This window comes from Canis lupus, chromosome 6 (assembly GCF_048164855.1).
Source record: "Canis lupus baileyi chromosome 6, mCanLup2.hap1, whole genome shotgun sequence".
In the NCBI taxonomy this organism is placed as follows: domain Eukaryota; kingdom Metazoa; phylum Chordata; class Mammalia; order Carnivora; family Canidae; genus Canis; species Canis lupus.
Window position 1 is genome coordinate 14,941,585 of NC_132843.1, and position 20,053 is coordinate 14,961,637.

The 20,053-nt window shown below is 37.7% G+C and overlaps 1 protein-coding gene across 14 annotated transcripts in view; it reads right to left on the reverse strand.

Moving 5' to 3' along the window:
- Positions 1-20,053, reverse strand: part of ESCO1 (establishment of sister chromatid cohesion N-acetyltransferase 1) — a 73,261-nt gene that overhangs the window by 49,054 nt on the left and 4,154 nt on the right. For 8 of the 14 annotated variants that reach the window (XR_012032381.1, XR_012032383.1, XR_012032382.1 and 5 more), the window contains exons 2-3: positions 8,400-8,499; positions 4,979-5,244 (exon numbers count right to left, since the gene is read on the reverse strand). The exons of 1 other annotated variant lie outside the window; for it this stretch is intronic. The gene's annotated coding sequence lies outside the window, so the exon portion shown is untranslated. The remainder of the gene's footprint in view (positions 1-4,978; positions 5,245-8,399; positions 8,500-20,053) is intronic. 5 more of the 14 variants (XM_072829002.1, XM_072829005.1, XM_072828997.1 and 2 more) reach the window with 1 other exon arrangement.

Consider the following 20,053-nt stretch of genomic DNA (forward strand, 5'->3'; position numbering starts at 1 on the left):
TCACTTGTAACTCTGAGCAAATAAACAAGAATCACGATATACATGAGGAAAATTTGAAGAAAAAAAAAAAAAAACAGGAAACCAATAGCTTGGCAGAAACTACATGAAACCAAAAATTAAAAATAAGCTAATCTATTCACGAAACAAATATACAAGAACATTCACAGTAAAAAAGGAACACATAAAAATTAAAAATAATATAAAAGAAATGAAAAAGTCAATAAAAGCATTAGAAGAGGCCTGGGTGCCTGGATGACACAGTCAGTAAAACATCCAATTCCTGGTTTTGGCTCAGGTCATGATCTAAGGGTTGTGAAACCAAGCCCCACACCAGGCTCCCACTCACAGACTCTGCTTAGGACTCATCCCTCTGCCCCTCCCCCTCTTACCCCGAGGGCTCGCAAGCAAGCACAAGTGCTCTCTCTCTCTCTCTCTAAAATAAAATAAATCTTGGGGCGCTTGGGTGGCTCAGTCAGTTGAGCATCTGCCTTAGGCTCAGGTCATGATCCCAGGGTCCTGGGATTGATCTCCACATCACGATCCCTGCTCAGCAGAGAGTCCACTTCTCCCTCTCCTTATAAAAATAAAATAAAATAAATCTTAAAAAATAAAAGCATTAGAAGACGATAGTATGAAGATCTCCTACAAAGTCAAACAAAAAAGACAGAGATGGTAAGTAGGAGACAAAAGAAGATAATTAAAAGACCATCCTTAGTGGTTCAAGAGTCCAGTAATTGGGGTTTTAGAAAAGAGAAAAAAAAATGAAAAAAGAAAATGAAGATTTAGGAAATTTTCCTAGTACTGAAAGAAATGAGCTTCCAGACTGAAAGGGCCAAGAGCACCTAGTACAATGGATGTGTTTCAAAAGCTGTTAAAAAGTGTATCATGAGGACAAAATGATGATCCTCAAGCTTCTACAGAGGGGGGTAAATCTTGACCACATACATATTATACATGTAAATTATTATTTGCAAGGAAAAAAACCCACAAAAATTATTACTCTGTGAATTCATAAAGGTGTATAAATAAAAAATTTAAAAATCAAAACCAAAAGCTTTAAATAAACAATCAGCTGAAATACATAATACAAGTAAGTTATCACTTACCAGTTTATACCAACAACACATACACAAATCAACTTAAAAAGTAATGGGCTGTAGATTTGTGTCACTTAGTTAAAATAATTAACAATTTAGTTCCAACAAATCAACAGACAAGAAAGTAACAGAAGAGAACAGAAACTCCAAAAATAGGCCCAGTGCAAAAGGGAAGCTAATAAATATAAAGGTGGTATTAACTTAATTACTTTCAAATTAATGAAGAAAAGATTATTCAACAGTTGATGTCAGGACAAGTAGATAACCATCTGGGGAATTTTAGTTTAAGAGTGAGGTTATGGGGATCCCTGGGTGGCTCAGTGGTTTAGCGCCTGCTTTTGGCCCAGGGCACGATCCTGAAGTCCTGGGATAGAGTCCCGCATCGGGCTCCCGGCATGGAGCCTGCTTCTCCCTCTGCCTGTGTCTCTGCCTCTCTCTCTCTATGTCTATCATGAATAAATAAATAAAATCTTGAAAAAAAAAAAAGAGTGAGGTTATGTCCAGGAAAAATTTAATCATTAAAAATTAATTAAAAGTGGGCGGCTCGGTGGCTCAGCGATTTAATGCCGCCTTTGGCCCAAGGCGCGATCCTAGAGACCCGGGATCGAATCCCACATCGGGCTCCCGGTTCATGGAGCCTGCTTCTCCCTCTGCCTGTGTCTCTGCCTCTCTCTCTCTCTCTCTCTGTGTGACTATCATAAATAAATAAAGATTAAAAAAAAAAAACATAGCAAATAGATTAAAATATGGGAGGATTTTAATATTTATTTTCAGAATGAGAAAGACTTTCAAGCCTTGTCAGAAAATTCAGAAGCCAGGTTTGAGGAACAAAACGAGAAATACACTGGCAAGAAACAGCAAAAGCTAATCACCATGATATATTCAGAGGAAAAAAAGCCACAGATGGCTGGTGTGATAATAACAGAATAATAGAAGTTAGAACTAAAACAAAATACCATTTTTCAAAAAAACACAAAAAAACCATTTATCACATATCAGACTGGCCAAAGATCAGGAAGTTTAACAACACAGTACTGGCAAAGGTTTGTGACAAATACTCTCACATTACTGCAGATAATTCAATGTCTATACAGGACAATTAAGCAATATCTATCAAAATTATAAATGCTAATTTTCAAACCATTCCATTTCTAGGACTTTAGAAATGCACCTGCAGACACAGGTGCATTAAGTGCTCAAAGACAAATATAAAATTAATTGCAACACTTTATCAACAGACTGAATACCCCAACAAACAAACATGGTGTATAAGCTACTTATAAAATTGACCTAATTATATATATAACCAATAGAATACCACATAATCACATCAACTCAATTCTCAGCAAAATTTCCAGTCTTTAAAAAAAAAAAATTCCAGTCTTTTTATACAGAAACTTGATTTTAAAACTTATAGTCAAAGCCTTTAAAAAAATTTTTTTGAAATACTATCAAACTTCAAGGCTTACAAATCTACAATAATCAAGATAATGTAATACTGATAAAGGAAGCAGAGATCAATGGAATAGAGAATCCAAAACCAGACCCATACGTTTATGATCAAATGAATTTTCAGCAGAAGCGCCAACACAAATCCATAGGGGGAAAAGTCTGAAAAAATAGTGCTAGACCTACTAGAAATCTAAATAGAAGAAAAGAAAAAAAGAACATCAACCCGTACCTCATACAACCCACAAAAATAACTTGAGATTGACCAAAGAAATAAATATAAAACTATAAAGCTCAAAAAGAAAGCAAAAGCAAAAATCTTTGAGGCAGGCAAAGATTTTTTTAACCAAGAATCCTGGGGATCCATGGGTGGCTTGGCGGTTTAGCGCCTGACTTTGGCCCAGGGAGTGGTCCTAGAGTCCCAGGGATCAGGGATCAAGTCCCACATCAGGCTCCCTGCATGGGACCTGCTTGTCCCTCTGCCTGTGTCCCTGCCTCTCTCTCTCTGTGTCTCTCATGAATAAATAAATAAAATCTTCAAAAAACAAAAAAAAAAGCAAAAATCCTACTCATTCTGCAGGACTCTGTAAAAACCATGTTCAAAAATCCGGGGCAAAAATCAGCCCCGGTAGCCCAATGGTTTGGCGCTGCCTTCAGCCCAAGATGTGATCCTGGAGACCCAGGATTGAGTCCCACATCAGGCTCCCTGAATGGAGCCTGCTTCTCCTCTACTTCTTCCTCTGCCTGTGTCTCTGCCTCTCTCTGTATGTCTGTCATGAATAAATAAGAATAAAATCTTAAAAAAAAAAATCTTCGGGCAGCCCCGGTGGCACAGCGGTTTGGCGCCGCCTGCAGCCTGGGGTGTGATCCTGGGGACCCGGGATCGAGTCCCACATCGGGCTCCCTGCATGGAGCCTGTTTCTCCCTCTGTCTGTGTCTCTGCCTCTCTCTTTCTCTGTATCTATGAATAAATAAATAAAATCTTAAAAAAAAAACTTCAAAGCAAGGGTGCCCGAGTGGCTCAAATGATTAAGCATCTGCCATCAACTCAGGTCATGATCTACAGGTCCTAGAATGAAGAAGCCCTACTTTGGGCACCTAGCTCAGCTGGCAGTAGGCTTCTCCCTCTCCCTCTCCCCCTGCTTGTGCTTGCTCTCTCTCAAACGAATAAATTTTTTAAAATCTAAAAATAAAAAATCTTCAAAGCAGAGGCGCTTGGGTGGCTCAGTAATGTTAAGCGTCTGACTCTTGATTTCATCTCAGGTCATGATCTCAGGGTTGTGAGATCAAGCCCCACATCAGGCTCTGTGCTGAGCAAGGAGTCTACTTGAGATTCTCTCCCTTTCCCTTTCCCTTCCCTCTCCCTCTGCCCCTCACCTCCACTCTCTCATGCATTTGCACATGCTTGCTCTAATAAATAATTATCTTTAAAACAAAAATCTTCAAAGCACTTCTATGCACAATAACCAAAATCTGAAAAAAAACAAAGGTCAGGTGAATGGGCAACAAAGTGTGTTATATCAATAGTATAATAGAAAAGTACTCAGCAACAGAAAGGAATGAACTACTGGAACAATATGATGAACCTCACAACCATTATGGTGAGTGAAAAAAGCTGGCCAAAAAGAGTACATAATGTATGATTCCACTTACAATTCTGGAAAAAGTAACTATAGTTGACCCTTGAACAAAGCAGGAGTTGAGAGCCAAACCCCAGCACAGTCAAGAATCTGCATTTAACTTTTGACTCTCCCCAAAACTACTAATACAGCCTAGCCTACTGTTGACCAGAAGCTGTATCAATAACATTAACAGTCAATTAATACATATTTTGTGATATATGCATTATAAACTATATTTTTACAATAAAGCTAGAGAAAAGAAAATGTTAAGAAAATCATAAGGAAAAGAAAATAAATTTATAGTACTGTACTGTATTTGTTGATAGCATAAATTTACATCATCCTTTTACAAAATGAATCATCTGTCAGGACCTACACCCATATTGTCCTAAGTAATATAAAACACTATAAAGGTTACATGCTCTTATTAACAGTACACATCAAAAGTGAAAAGATATCGTGAAAAAAAAAATTCATGTTTACTTACAGATATAACAATTTACACACTGTAATGAAGCAGCAATATGACTGCTTTATAGTAGCCTAGTATAACTGATCAATTGCTTCACGCTGGACTAGCAAATACACTAATGAATAAATCATATAACTTTTATGTCATACAGTATTACAGTCATACTCATTAATATATTGGAAACACATTTTTTCTAAAAACCACTTACCTGTGATGACAGGCAGATATAGAGATACGCCAATTACAAAGAGACAGAGAAGCATACTGTACAGTAATTCTTTGAAAGTTACAAAACAGTAAGAAAACACATTATTAATTTTATATTAAATATCACTCACCTTATGCCTATGTAAGGATAGGCTATCCACTTCCACATAAGTCTTGTCATGATTTTCTACACGATGAATACTTAAGCAATGATGATGATGACAAAAAACGTCTCAGACAGTTCTTGCCATACAGTTATTAGATTTTCACACGAAGACACACACACAACAGGTAAGTTTATTAACTGTATGGCATGATGATTATTTACTATTCATTAAATGGAAGTGGATCATCATAAATGTCTTCATCCTTGTTTTCACTCTTCACAATAAGTAGGCTGAGGAGGAGGAGGAAGAGGAGGGGTTGGTCTTGGTGTCTCAGGGATAGCAGAAAAGGTGAAGGTGAAAAGGGAGGCAGAAGAGGCAAGCCAACTTGGTGTAACTTTATGGAAATACACTGTAATATGTCTGACAGTTTTGCTTTTTCATCTCTTTAAAAATGTTTCTATACAGTACAATCCTTCTACCATTTGCTTTAGCTTCAGTCCCCATATCATAGAAGGGTCCATGCCCTATAAAAAGTCAAAAGCAGTCTTGAATAATTAGAATTCTTCTGCCAGACTGTCTAATGTCAATCTGTTTTCTTGGCACTGCTTCATCCACATCTTCTTCTTCATCATCTGGCCTGGTTCAGATGTGCTTACCCGCATCAAGGCATCTTCTGTTAATTCCTTTTGTGTGGCATCTATTAGCTCTTGAATTTCTCCAAGATCTGTATCTTAAAAACCTTTACACACCCCCACCTTTTTGCCACATCTACCATTTCCTTCATGATTTCCTTTATTGGCTCTGTTGTAAATTCTGTGAAGTCATACACAACTTCTAGATACATTTTTCTCCTGCAGGAATCTACTGTTTTGGGCTTGCTGGTTTTCACGGCTTATTCTATAAACAATGATGGCATCTTCAATGATGCAATCCTTCTAGACTTTCATGATGGTCTATCAGGGTTCTTTTCCATAATGCTGAAAATTCTTTCTATAGAGTACCATGTGTGATAAGCCTTAAAAGTCCTGAAGACCTCCTAATCTAGAGGCTAAATTAGAGATGTTGTGTTTGAGGGCAAGTAGACCACTTTGATGCCTTTGGTGTTGAACTCATTGGATTCTGGGTGCCCAAGGACATTGTCTAAGATCAAAAGAACTTTAAAAGACAGTGCCTTACTGGAAAGGTACTTCCTAACTTAAGGGACAAAGTATTGATGGAATCAATCCCGAAAACGGTTTCTCATTGTCCAGGCGTTTTTGATGTACAACCAAGAGTCTGAGGTGCCCCTAGCTGGCTCAGTCAGTAGAGCATGAGACTCTTGATCTCCAAGTCATGAGTTCGAGCCTCACCTTGGACGAAGAGGTTAGTTTAAAAAAATGTCTGGCAGCTGGTGTTTTTCTTTTCCCTTCAAGATTTGGAGATCAGCAGCTTTATACATAAGGACAGGCCTCATCATAAATCCAATTGCATTTGCACAAAACAGTAGAATTAGCCTATCCCCCCCTGCCTTAAATCCCAAGGCTTATTTTTCTTCCTTACTAAAATGTCCTTTGTGGCATTTTTTTTCCCCCAGAATGAGGCTTGGATCTACATTAAAAAACCCGTTCAGGCAGATATTCTTTCTCCTCAATGATTTCCTTAATGGCATCTGGAAACTCATCTGCTGCCTCTTGGTCAGCAGAAGCTGCTTCCTCTGTTTTCCTGACATTTTAAAAGTCAAATCTCTTTCTAAAATTATCAAACCATCCTTTGCTGGCACTAAATTCTCCAGCTTTAGAACCCTTCACCTTCCTTTTGCTTTAAGTTGTCATACAACGACCTTATCTAAAAAAAAAAAAAAAAAAAAAAAAAAAAAAAAAAAAAAAAAAAAAAAAAAAACAACGACCTTATCTTTTCTCAAATCATATGAGTCTGTAGGTATGCCTTTCTTACAGCAATCCTGCATTCACATAAAAGCTGCATTTTCAATACAAGATAAATAGGTATTTCAAAAAGTACAAGGTTTTGATGCCTTTGGGCATAACTATAACAACAGCTTCACAAATTTCCTTCTCTTTTCCTACAACGGTCCTTAAACTAGATTCATTTATCTTGAACTGAAGGGCAACTGTAGCTGCAGGCCTTCAATCTATGGTACTTTATCAAGAAATTCAACTTTTTCTTGTAATGTCATGACTTTTCCCTGCTTCTTGGGAGCACTTCCAGCACCACTAGTGGCACTTCATATGGATCCCATGGTATCGTTCAAGGTTTACAGTATTGCACTAAACACGATGAAAAATATGCAAAAACTGCAGAGATCACTTTTTTACAGTGATATACAATTTACTGGAGAGACAAATTGCTCACACAGAAATGATTAGCATCACAGGGTTTTAAGCAGACTCAAACACTTGAGCTCACCACAACAGCAACATGAGATGGCTATGAAATTATTACAGTAGAAGAGTACATAATATAGTTAATTTTAGCAGTTATGATTTAATACTGCATATTTACATTTCTTTTGACTGTAAATGATGCAACCTACAGTCTGTGTGTGCATACATTTTAATAAATCTTAACATTTATTAACAGATCTGTGAATATTTTATGAGATAACTACATATATTTTATGTATTCATGAAACACTTAACTTTTTAATTTTTCAATATTTCTAAGCTACATGGTTTATCTGCAAGTTTTTTTCAAATTGCCACAAATCTGAAAAAAAAATTTTTCAAGACATTTATTGAAAAAAAATCTGCATCTAAGTGGATCCATACAATTCAAACCCATATTGTTCAAGGGTCAACTGTAAACTACAGTAAGACAGCAGATGAGTCATTCCCTAGTGTCAAAAGAGGAGAGACAGATTTTTGGAAGCAATGGAAATGTTCTGTGTTTTGACTATAATGGCAGTTTCAAGAGTGCATTTATCTGTCAAAATACAGATATTTTGAAATTGTACAGTTTATTTTTTTTGAAATTGTACAGTTTATTTTTTTTGAAATTGTACAGTTTAAAAGAGTGAAGCTTACTGTACATAAATTATACTTTAATAAAGCTGTCAAAAAAAATAGTGCTGTAAGTAACTGATTCGTCCCTATACCTGCAACCAAGAAACTTTATTAAACCAAAAAAAAGCAAGGTGCAGAACAGGGTAAAAATAGCAAGTTCTTAGAAAAAGAGTGGGAGAAAGGAAATGATTGTGTAAACACACAATAGGTATGGAAAGATACATAAGAAATAGTGGTTATTTCTTGGAAAGAGAACTACAAAACCAAGTGTCAGGATAGTGAAAAAGCTTACTTTTCACTATATATCCACTCAAATGTTTTATTATGTAGACATATAACCAACTTAAAAAATTAAAACATGTTACATTTCTCTGGAAATATAAAGTATATTTGGCACACTAATTCATCTCGGAAGGCACTAAATTATGAAAGTATAAGCCACTTACCTTACTAAGACAGAAATCACATATCACTGTTTCTTTAAGTTGACTGATGATGTTTCCAATGAATGATGCTTCTAATAACTTCCTGTGTTTGGGAATTAATCTTAAAAAAAAAAAATCCTATTAACTAAAGTAAAACAATCTATTAAAACACATGAAAATATAAAAGTACTATTGTCTACAAACTCGTATATTAGAACTTAAGATTAAGCTAGACTAAGTAAACAACTAATGAATGACAAAGCATCATATATTTCATTTTTATACCATATAATAAATTAAGATTTTCTTCAAATATAATCATCACCTACAAAACTCCTCTCCATGGAAGGAGTCAATTTTCCTTCCCAACTGGTGCTAAGTTTGGTCACAGGTCTTCCTTTGGCCTCATGGTGGGCAGAGTCTACCTCCTTGCCCCCATAACCCTAGCCATCTAACAATGGTATATTAGCAGAAATGATGCACACAGAGGTTTGAAAGGTCTTTGTGCAGTCGGGCTTGCCCTCTTGTACCCCGGCCCTCACCATGAAAAGAATTTCAGGCAGATGAAGGCAGCCCTTCAGCATAGACCCCAAAATAAAGACATACAGTAGAACTGAGCCAAATCCCAAATGAGGTGCCAAGCCTAACCCACAGTGAGAAATAAAGCCTACCCACACCCAGAGCTGCCCAGCCAAGCCTAACCTAAGTCACCTAACCTATTGCTGCTCTGAAAATGCATGATCAAGAATAAATAACTGCTGTTTATTGAGTTCTAGGGCAGTTTCTTTTTTTTTTTTAATTTTTTTTTAAATTTTTTTTTATTTATTTATGATAGTCACAGAGAGAGAGAGAGAGAGAGAGAGAGAGAGAGGCAGAGACACAGGCAGAGGGAGAAGCAGGCTCCATGCACCGGGAGCCTGACTTGGGATTCGATCCCGGGTCTCCAGGATCGCGCCCTGGGCCAAAGGCAGGCGCCAAACCGCTGCGCCACCCAGGGATCCCAGTTTCTTTCTTCTTTTTTTAAAGATTTTATTTATTTATTCATAGACACAGAGAGAAAGAGGCAGAGACACAGGCAGAGGGAGAAGCAGGCTCCATGCAGGGAGCCCGATGTGGGACTCGATCCCGGGTCCCCAGGATCACACCCCAGGCTGCAGACGGGGCCAAACCACTGAGCCACCGGGGCTGCCCTCTAGGGCAGTTTCTTATACAGCAAGAGCTAATACATATCACAATTATTATCTGAGAAGCCCTAAACTTACCAAACATTAAGCCCCAGAAATATAATTTTAAAAACCTCATTTATCATCTTTTATTACTTTACCACTAAGAACTATAATTTTTAAATGATTATTTATCTTCTTTTATATCTATTCCTCACAATTTCTAAATATTCTAATAATAGATTTAACAGTTGAGACCTACCTTAGAAGAGAGTTAAACTGATACACAACTCTACAGTAATTATCAATCACCTATTCAAGTGTGCTAAGAACTACTTCAACTTAAGTTTGCCCCTCATGCTGAACTATCACTAACCTAGCATTACAGAACTTAATAAACCCTTTTCTTCATAACCCTTAAATAAAATCTTGCAATCAAGAACTGAAATGCACCCTCTCACCCGTTAGCAAACTGATAAGACTCCTCCTTCCTACACCCCAGACCTAGCTTATTAATATAATCCTAAAGAAAATATCAGGGTCAAAAAACCAATAATTAAGCTTTACATTAAATAACCACTTCAGAAAACCTAAGGTAACATTTATATTTTACTACAGAAAGAAATCTTACAAGGCTCATTAGAAAGTACCCGAGACTGAGTACATGCAATTTCCCACGGTGCTTTATAATAAAATGTACTCAAATTTTAATCATTTAAATATTTCGATTTTTTTTTTTACATCTTAAGATTGTATTTGTTTACTTAAGAGAGAGTGCACAAGCAGGGAGCAGGGTGGCAGAGGGAGAAAGAGAAGCTGACTCCCTGCTGAGTCAACATGGGGCTCAATCCTAGGACCTGGAGATCACGACCTGAGTCAAAGGTAGATGCTTAACTGAGCTACCCAGGTGCACCATGATTATAAAAAAAATTTAAATAGAAAAGAAAACAAATTATTTGGATTGTACGTCACTCAATATATTTTAACATTAAAGTCATTTTTTAAAAAACTTTTTTTTAAAAGATTTATTTATTTATTCATGAGAGAGACAAAAAGAGAGAGGCAGAGACATAGGCAGAGGGAGAAGCAGGCTCCATGCAGGGAGCCTGATGCAGGGCTCGATCCCAAGACTCCAGGATCATGCCCTGAGCCGAAGGCAGACACTCAACCACTGAGCCACCCAGACGTCCCTTAAAAAACATTTTATGACCGGGGAGCCTGGGTGGCTCAGTCAAATTGAGTGTCCAACTCTTGATTTCAGCTCAGGTCACGATCTCAGGGTTGTGGGATTGAGCCCTGAGTTGGGCTCCACACTCAACAGAGAAATCTGCTTGAGATTCTCTCTCCTTCTCCTTCTGATCCTCCCCCACTCTGAAATTATTTTTTAAAAATTTTAAAGAAATACTTTATGACTGACATATAATTCCTTACCACAAAATTCACCATTTATAATATACAATTTCATGGATTTTAGTATAGTATATTTGAGTTCTGTAACAATTGCCAGTATTTAATTCCAGAACATTTTCAAGACCTCAAAAAAATCCTCCAAAAAAAACAAAGAACATGCTCATTAAAAGTCATTCCCCATTCCCCTCTCCCTTCAGCCCCTGGTAACTACAAATCTACCTTTTATGGATTTGACTATTTCAGATGTTGCATATAAGTGGAATCATACAACATGCGGCCTCTTGTGACTGGCTTCTTTCACTTAACCATGTTTTCAGAGCTCAATAACATGTATCGGTAATGACCCGTTATTTTTATGGGTGAATACTATTCCACTGTATGAATATGTTTTGTTTAACTATTCATCAGTTCATGAATGTTTGACAGATTGTTCCTACTTTGTGGCTGTCACAAATTATGCTATGAACAACCCTACTGAGTTTTTGTGTAAACACAGGTATCCAGTCTCTTGGTTATATACCAAGAAGTATAACTGCTGGACCATATGGTAATTCTACCATTTTAGAAAGACTTTTCCAAACCAGAAGTATCATTTTACATTTCCCCCAGCCATGTATGAGGGTTCCAATTTTTTTACATCCTTGTCAGCATTTTTTACTATTCTTTTTAAACTTTAGTCATTCTTTTGGGTGTAAAGTGCTATCTCATTGTACTTTTGATTTGCATTATCCTAATGACTAATTAAGTGAGCATCTTTTTTTTTCCAGTTTTATTTATTTGAGAAAGAGCAGAAAGAGCACGAACGAGATGAGAAACAGGGAGCCCAATGTGGGGCTTGATCCCAGGACTCCAGGATCATGACCTGAGCTGAAGTCAGATGCTTATTTAACCAACTGAGCCACCCAGATGCCCCAGTTAGCTTCATTTTGTGAGCTTATTGGCCATTTGTATTTCTTCTCTGCAGAAACATATATTCAAATCCTTTCCTCATTTTTAAAATTGGGTTGTTTTCCTTTTTATTATTGAGTTTCTAACAATTCTTTATCTAAATATTACCCTGTGAGCAGGTGTATGGCTTAGAGATATTTTCTCCAATTCTTTTTTTTTTTTTAATTTTTATTTATTTATGATGGTCACACAGAGAGAGAGAGAGGCAGAGACACAGGCAGAGGGAGAAGCAGGCTCCATGCACCAGGAGCCCGATGTGGGATTCGATCCTGGGTCTCCAGGATCGCGCCCTGGGCCAAAGGCAGGCGCCAAACCGCTGCACCACCCAGGGATCCCTATTTTCTCCAATTCTAATACTTATTTCATTTTCTTGATAAAGTCCTTTGATGCACAAGTCTTTATGCCCAATTAATCTAGTTTTCTTTGGTTGCTTGTGATTAGGAGTCATATCTAAGAAACTACTATCTAATTCAAAGCCATGAAGATAGGGACCCCTGGGTGGCTCAGTGGTTGGGCGTCTGCCTTCGGCTCAGGGCATGATCCTAGAGTCCCGGGATAAAGTCCCACGTTGGGCTCCCTGCATGGAGCCTGCTTCTCCCTCTGCCTCTGTCTCTCTGTGGCTCTCACGAATAAATAAAAAAACAGGAACGAAAAACAATGAGGATTTATATGTTTTCTTCTATGAGTTTTAGTTTTAGCTTGTATTTAGATCTCTGCTGCATCTTGAGTTCATTTTGTATATGGTACAAGGTTGGAGTTTTGCAACTGTCATTGCACTATTTATTAAAGACCATTCTTGGGCAGCCCCGGTGGCGCAGCGGTTTAGCGCCGCCTGCAGCCCGGGGCATGATTCTGGAGACCCTGGATCGAATTCCCCGTCAGGCTCCCTGCGTGGAGCCTGCTTCTCCCTCTGCCTGTGTCTCTGCGCCTCTCTCTCTCTGTCTCTATGAATAAATAAATAAATATATCTCTTAACTCTTAAAATAAATAAATAAAAGCCCACCAAACCCAGGTTTGGGGTTTAAAAAAAAAAAAAAAAGACCATTCATTACCTACTGAATTGTCTTGGTAATCTAGTCAAAAATCAATTGTCCATAAATATGTGGGTTTAATTCTAAATTCTCTATCCTGTTCCACTCATCTGTATGATGTTAATGCCAATACCACAAACACTATTACTGTAGCTTTGTAGAAATTTTTTTCTAATTGAGATATAATCGACACATTGCATTAGATTTGGGTGTTTAACACACTTGTATAGATTTCAACATGATCGCCACAATAAGCCAGTTAATGTGTCTCTATACAGACACTAAAATCTTTTTTCTTGTAATGAAAAAAAAAATTTTTTTTTAGTCAGTTGAGTGTCCAACTCTTTTTTTTTTATTTTTTTATTTTTTTTATGATAGGCACACAGTGAGAGAGAGAGAGGCAGAGACACAGGCAGAGGGAGAAGCAGGCTCCATGCACCAGGAGACCGACGTGGGATTCGATGCCGGGTCTCCAGGATTGCGCCCTGGGCCAAAGGCAGGCGCTAAACCGCTGCGCCACCCAGGGATCCCGTAATGAAAATTTTATGATCTACTGTCTTAGTAATTTCCAAATATATAATATTATTAGTTATAGTCATTATGCTGTACATTATATCCCCATGACTATTTTATAACTGGAAGTTTGTACCTTTTGACCCCTTCCTGAACTTCACCCATTTCACCTACCCCCACCTCTGGCAACCACCAATCTGTTCTCTGTATCTACGCACTTAGTTTGTTTTATTTTTGTTTGTTTTTAGATTCCTCAAATAAATGGGATCACACAGTATTTGTCTTCCCTGACTTATTTCGCTTAGCAGAATGCCCTCAAGGTCTATCCATGTTGTCACAAATGGCAAGATTTCATTTTTTATGGCTGAGGAATACTCCATTGTGTATATATTTTTTCATCCATTTATCAATGGACATTTATGCTGTGTTCTTAATTACTATGAATAATGAGCAAGGGGTGCATACATCTGTTTAAAATAGTATTTTTGTTTTCTCCAAAAAAATACTCAGGAGTATTGCTGGATGATAGTTCTGTTTTTTTATTTTTTAAAGCACCCTCGTACTGTTTTCCACGCTCGTGATACCCATTCACATCCCCACTGACAGTAAACAAGGGTTTCCTTTCTCTACATCCTTGCCAACACTTATTTGTTGTCTTTTTGATGACAGCCATTCCAACAGGTGTAAGATGGTATTTCATGGTGATTTTGATTTGCATTTTCCTGGTGACTAGTGATGTTAAGCATCTTTCCTTGCACCTATTGGCCAATTGTATGTCTTCTCTGAAAAAAATATCTATTCAGATCTTCTGCCCATTTTTTTTTAAAGAGTTATTTATTTATTCATGATAGACACAGAGAGAGAAAGAAAGAGAGAGGCAGAGACACAGGCAGAGGGAGAAGTAGGCTCCATGCCGGGAGCCCAACACGGGACTTGATCCCGGGACTCCAGGATGGCACCCTGGGCCAAAGGCAGGTGCTAAACCACTGAGCCACCCAGGGATCCCCTCTGCCCATTTTTAATTGGATTTTTTATTTTGAATATAAACCACGTATCAAATATTAATTTGCAAATATTTTCTTCTATTCCATAGGTTGCCTTTTTGTTTTGTGATAGTTTCCTTTGCCACGCAGAAGCTATTTTTAGTATGATGCAGTCCCACTTGTTTTTTGTTTTTGTTGTTGTTGTTGTTGTTTTTGGGTTTTTTTGCTTTTGTTGCTTTTTAAGATTTATATAGTTGAGAGAGAGTATGTATGCACATGGTGGAAGGGCAGAGAGAGAGTGAGAGAGAGTCCCAAGCAGATTCCACATTCAACACAGAGCCCAACACAGGATTTAATCCCATAACCCTGATCCAAGCTGAAACCAAGAGCTGGACACTTAACCTACTGTGCCACCCAGGCACCTCCATTGTATATTCACAACATCACCACCAAGACCTATGTCAAGGAGCTTACTCCCTATGTTTTTGTTCCAGGAGTTTTATGTTCTCAAGTCTTACATTCAAGTCTTTAATCCACTTTAAATTAATTTTTGTATGTAATTTAAGATAGTGGTCCAGTTTCATTCTTTTGTATGTGGCTGTCCAGTTTTCCCATTAACATTTATTGAGACTGTCATTTCCCCATCATATACTCTTGGCTCCCTTTGTAGTTAAGTTTTTAAATAAGAAAGTGTGAGTCTCTCAACTTCACTATTCTTTTTCCAAGATTATTCTGGCTCTCTGATATTAATTTTAGGATCAGCTGGCAAATTTCTGCAAAAATGTCAGCTAGGATTTTGATAGGGATTACACTGAATCTGTAGATCAATCTGAGGAGTATTGCCATCTTAAGAGTAAGTCTTCCAATTCTTGAACATGGATAGCTTTTCATTTACTCAAGTCGTCTTTAATTTTTTAAATGATATTTTAGAATTTTCAGAGTACAAGCCTCACACTTCATTTGTTAAATTTATTCCTAAGTACCTTGTTCTTTTTGATTCTGTTATAAAAGAAACTGGTTTCTTAATTTCCATTTTAGATCGTTCATTACTAGTATACAGAAATACAACTGCATTGATTTTGTATCATAAAACCTTGTTGAATTCACTTATTAAAACTAATAGGTGTTAGGGCCTTTTTCATGGATTTCTGAGAATTTCTACATATAAGATCATGTCATCTGCAAACAGAAATCATTTTATTTCTCCTTTCCTTTTTTTTTTTTTTTAAGATTTATTTATTCAGAAAGAGAGAAAGAGAGAGAGAGAGTGAGAGGCAGAGACACAGGCAGAGGAAGAAGCAGGCTCCATGCAGGAAGCCCGATGTGGGACTCGATCCCAGGTCTCCAGGTTCACACCCCGGGCTGCAGGCAGCACTAAACCGCTGCGCCACTGGGGCTGCCCTTATTTCTCCTTTCCAATCTGGATGCCCTTATTTTACTTTATTTTTTTTTACAGTTCTGTATCACTTTTATTTGTTATTTGATTTTTAAAAATTCAATTAGTTACAGATGTGTTCTACACCCATTGCTTATCACATCATAGGCCCTCCTGCATGCCTATCACCCAATTTGGATGCCTATATATCTTTTTCTTGCTTAATTTCCCTGGCTAGACCCTCCAGTACAATGTTGAATAAAAGTGGCAAGAACGGGACACCTGGGTGGCCCAGCGGTTGAGCGTCTGCCTTTGCTCAGGTTGTGATCCTGGGGTCCAGGGATTGAGTCCTACATTAGGCTCACTGCAAGGAGCCTGCTTCTCCCTCTGCCTATGTCCCTGCCTCTGTGTGTGTGTCTCTCATGAATTAATAAATAAAATCTTGGGGTGCCTGGGTGGCTCAGCAGTTGAGTGTCTGCCTTCAGCTCAGAGCATGATCCTGGGGTCAAGTCCCATATTGGGCTCCCTGCATGGAGCCTGCTTCTCCTTCTGCCTCTGTCTCTGCCTCTCTGTGTCTCTCATGAATAAATAAATAAAATCTTTTTAAAAATAAATAAAATAAACTCTTAGGAAAAAAAAAAAAAACTAATCCCAACATGGAGCTCAAACTTATGACCTCAGATCAAGAGTCACATGCTCTACCAACTGAGCCAGCCCAGGCCCCCATATCTAGGTTTTTTAGAGTTTTAAGTAATGCTGAATTTTACTGAATCACTATTACCAATTTGAGAAAATTACAGCAGTTTTACAGTTTGTTTTTTCTATCAAGTTGATTGATTCTGAATATAATTTTTACAGTGGTATTTCTGCTTCTCTTCTTAGGATAAATATTGATAGTGGGTATCCTGTTGCTAAAATTACTGGTTGGGGCTTATAGTCCTTTTTTTAGTTTTGTTCTTACAAAAATTTTTTTTATCCCCAACCATATATGCCACTTAAAATAAGCTGATGAGAATGTTACCTACATAGTTTGGAGCCATTTGTGTAATAGAAATTAAGGTTTTGAATGTTTGGAAAAACTTGTTAGGGGCAGTACCTTGTGTTACTGTGTATATTTTCTGTAGCATTCTCTATTAATGGTCTATCTTTGCTTCAGTTGTGACATTTTACATTTTTGGTTAGCAGTAATTAGCTTAAACTTTGTTACTTAAAATGTTTTTTAATCTCTAAGTGTTTTTAGGAGGTTTTAGAACATGAGAAATACTTGGATTACCTTAAATAGTAGGTGAATGAATTGGCAGGATACCCAGAGAAATAAGAAAGTGAAGACTCAATTTTTAGAGCCAAAGCTTGTGGAAAGAAAGAACAGGAATCACCAAACACTAAGCCTTACAGAAACTTGAATATAGTGCAGGAACACAGAAGGTTGCTGAGATTTGTGCAGCTCCAGCATTTTGCTTACCTAACAGACACTACTGCTAGAGGAATTGAAAAGAAGGTAAGCCAAATGCTCGAACAAGGGTGATTTTGCCTCTCAGGGGACATTTGTTACTGTCTGAAAAATATTTGATTTTTAGAACTGAGGGTGGGATTGAAAGGTATACTGAGTTGGATTCTACAATAGTTTTTTTTTTTTTTTTTAAGATTTTATTTATTTGTCTGACAGAAAATGAAAGTGCACAGTAGGGGGAGTGATAGGCAGAGGGAAAGGGAGAAGCAGGCTCCCTGCTGAGCCAGAAGCCTGATGTAGGGCTTGATTCCCAGGACCCTGAGATCATGAGCTAATCTGAAGGCAGACACTTAAACACCTGAGCCACCCAGGTACCGTTTTGTTTTGTTTTTTTAAAGTTTTTATTTATTCATTCATGAGAGACCCAGAGAGGCAGAGGCAGAGGCAGAGGGAGAAGCAGGCTCCCTGCAGGATCACTCTGAGCCAAAGGCAGATGCTCAACCTCTGAGCCACCCAAGCATCCCTAGAGTTTACTTTAAAAAAGGAGAAGGAAAAAATAAAAAAATAAAAAAATAAAATAAAAAAGGAGAAGGGGGCCCCAGCTGGCTCAGTCAGTAGAGCATCCAACTCTTGATTTCGGGTTCGACTCTTGATCTAGGGGTCATGAGTTCAAGCCCTATGCTGGGCATAGAGCTTACAAAAACAAAAGCCAGATATGGACAACTTCCTTAATTTTTAAAATTCTCTTCTTCTACCAGCCTCTTATAAATTAGCATTCCAAGGTTTTGTCCTCTCATTACAAAAGACACTCACTAGATAATTTATCCAAAAACATCAATTTCTCCAATTACTGCCTATAAACTGTTAAGACACAATCAGATCCCCAAGAAAATCTCTATCCCTAGTGCTACTCGGGATATCCAACAGCCTACTAGACATCTCCATCCTGATTTCTTAAAGGCAACTTAAATTCAACTGTCATTCTACTATGCTCATCCTCCACAATTTATTATACCACCATCCACCCACATCAGGAAAACAAAGCCAAAAAAAAAAAAAGGGACAATTTAATAATGACAACAATGATGAAACAGAAGCATTTACATCACAAAAATATCCAAAACAGCCCAAATGCCCAAAAAAAGAAAAATAAAATGCCAACACAGATCTATGATCATCTAGGTGTCTCAGTCAGTTAAGCGTCTGCCTTCAGCTCACGTCATGATCTCAGGGTCCTGGGATCAATCAAGCCTCTCATTGGACTCCCCACTTAGCAAGAAGTCTGCTTCTCCCTCACCCTCTGCTCCTCTCCCCTACCCTGATCATGCTCTCTCCCTCTCTCTCTCTAATAAATAAAATCATTTTTAAAAAATAATAATTAGAAATAAAAAGTACACAAACTGCATAAATATAATTTCCAAGAAAGAAATAAATGAATGTGTCATATACAATTGTGCTAACACAGAGAAAACACACTGAAAGCATATACATTAAAACATTAACAGTGTTAAAGATGGAGATGAAAGAGTACACAAAGAATACTTTCACATTTTACTTAAGGGTTTAGGTAACGTTTGTATCTTTCACATCAAAAATGAACAAACTTATCACCCGTGAAATAAAAAATTAAATATTGTTTATGTAAAATATGTTGGGAAAGCTTGAAAGTGAATCTGATTACATCTACAAAATAACTTGTACACAAATGTTCATAGCAGCATTATTCGTAACAGTCAAAAAGCAGACACAATCTAAATGTCCATCAACTGATAAATGAATAAACAGAATGTGGTATACACATATAACAAATTGTATTTAGCCAAAAACTGGAATGAAGTACTCATACAAGCTACACAGAACATTATGCTAAGTAAAAGAAGCTAGTCACAAAAGATTATGTTGTATGATCCAATTTACATAAAATGTCCAGATCACATGTTATATGATTCAATTTATATGAAATGTCCAGAACAGACAAATCTATAAAAACAAATGGCTTGCTGGTAGTAAAGGGCTAGGAAGGAATGGAAATGAATGACACACTAGTATAGGCATGGGACTTCTTGGGGTGATAAAAATATTGAAATGAGAGACTGGAGGGGTGCCTAGGTGGCTCAATCCCTTAAGTGTCTGCCTTCAGCTCAGGTCACTATATCAGGGTCCTGGGATCAAGCCCTTCATGGAGCAGGCATTGGGCTTCCTGCTCAGCAGGGAGTCTGCTTCGCCCTCTCCCTCTGCTCCCCGCCCGCACTCTCTCTCTTTCTCAAATAAATAAAATCTTTAAAGTTAGACATTGGGGACACCAGTGGCTCAGATGAGTGTCTGCCTTTGGCTCAGGGCGTGATCCTGGGGTCCTGGGATCAAGTCCCACATTGGGCTCCCTGTGAGGAGCCTGCTTCTCCCTCTGCCTATGTCTCTGCCTTCTCTCTGTGTCTCTCAGGAATAAATAAATAAAGTATTTTTAAAAAATAAATAAATAAAAGATTAAAAAGTAAAAAAATAAAATTAATGAATAGATAGATAGCACCTGGCTGGCTAGGAGAGTCAGGAGAGCATGCCACTCTTGAACTCCAAGTGGAAGTTCAAGCCCCATGCTGGGACCTAGAGCTTACTTAAACATAAAACAAAATAAAATAAAATGGAACTGTATCTGCATTACAAATAATACATCAGGAAGACTGTACTATCTGTAGGAAAAGAAGTTAAGTTATATTTGCCTTTCTCTTAACCATCACTGAAGACGATACAAAAGAAATATTCCCTAATATAAACTCCTTAAAAGAGCTCCTGGCACATCATAAG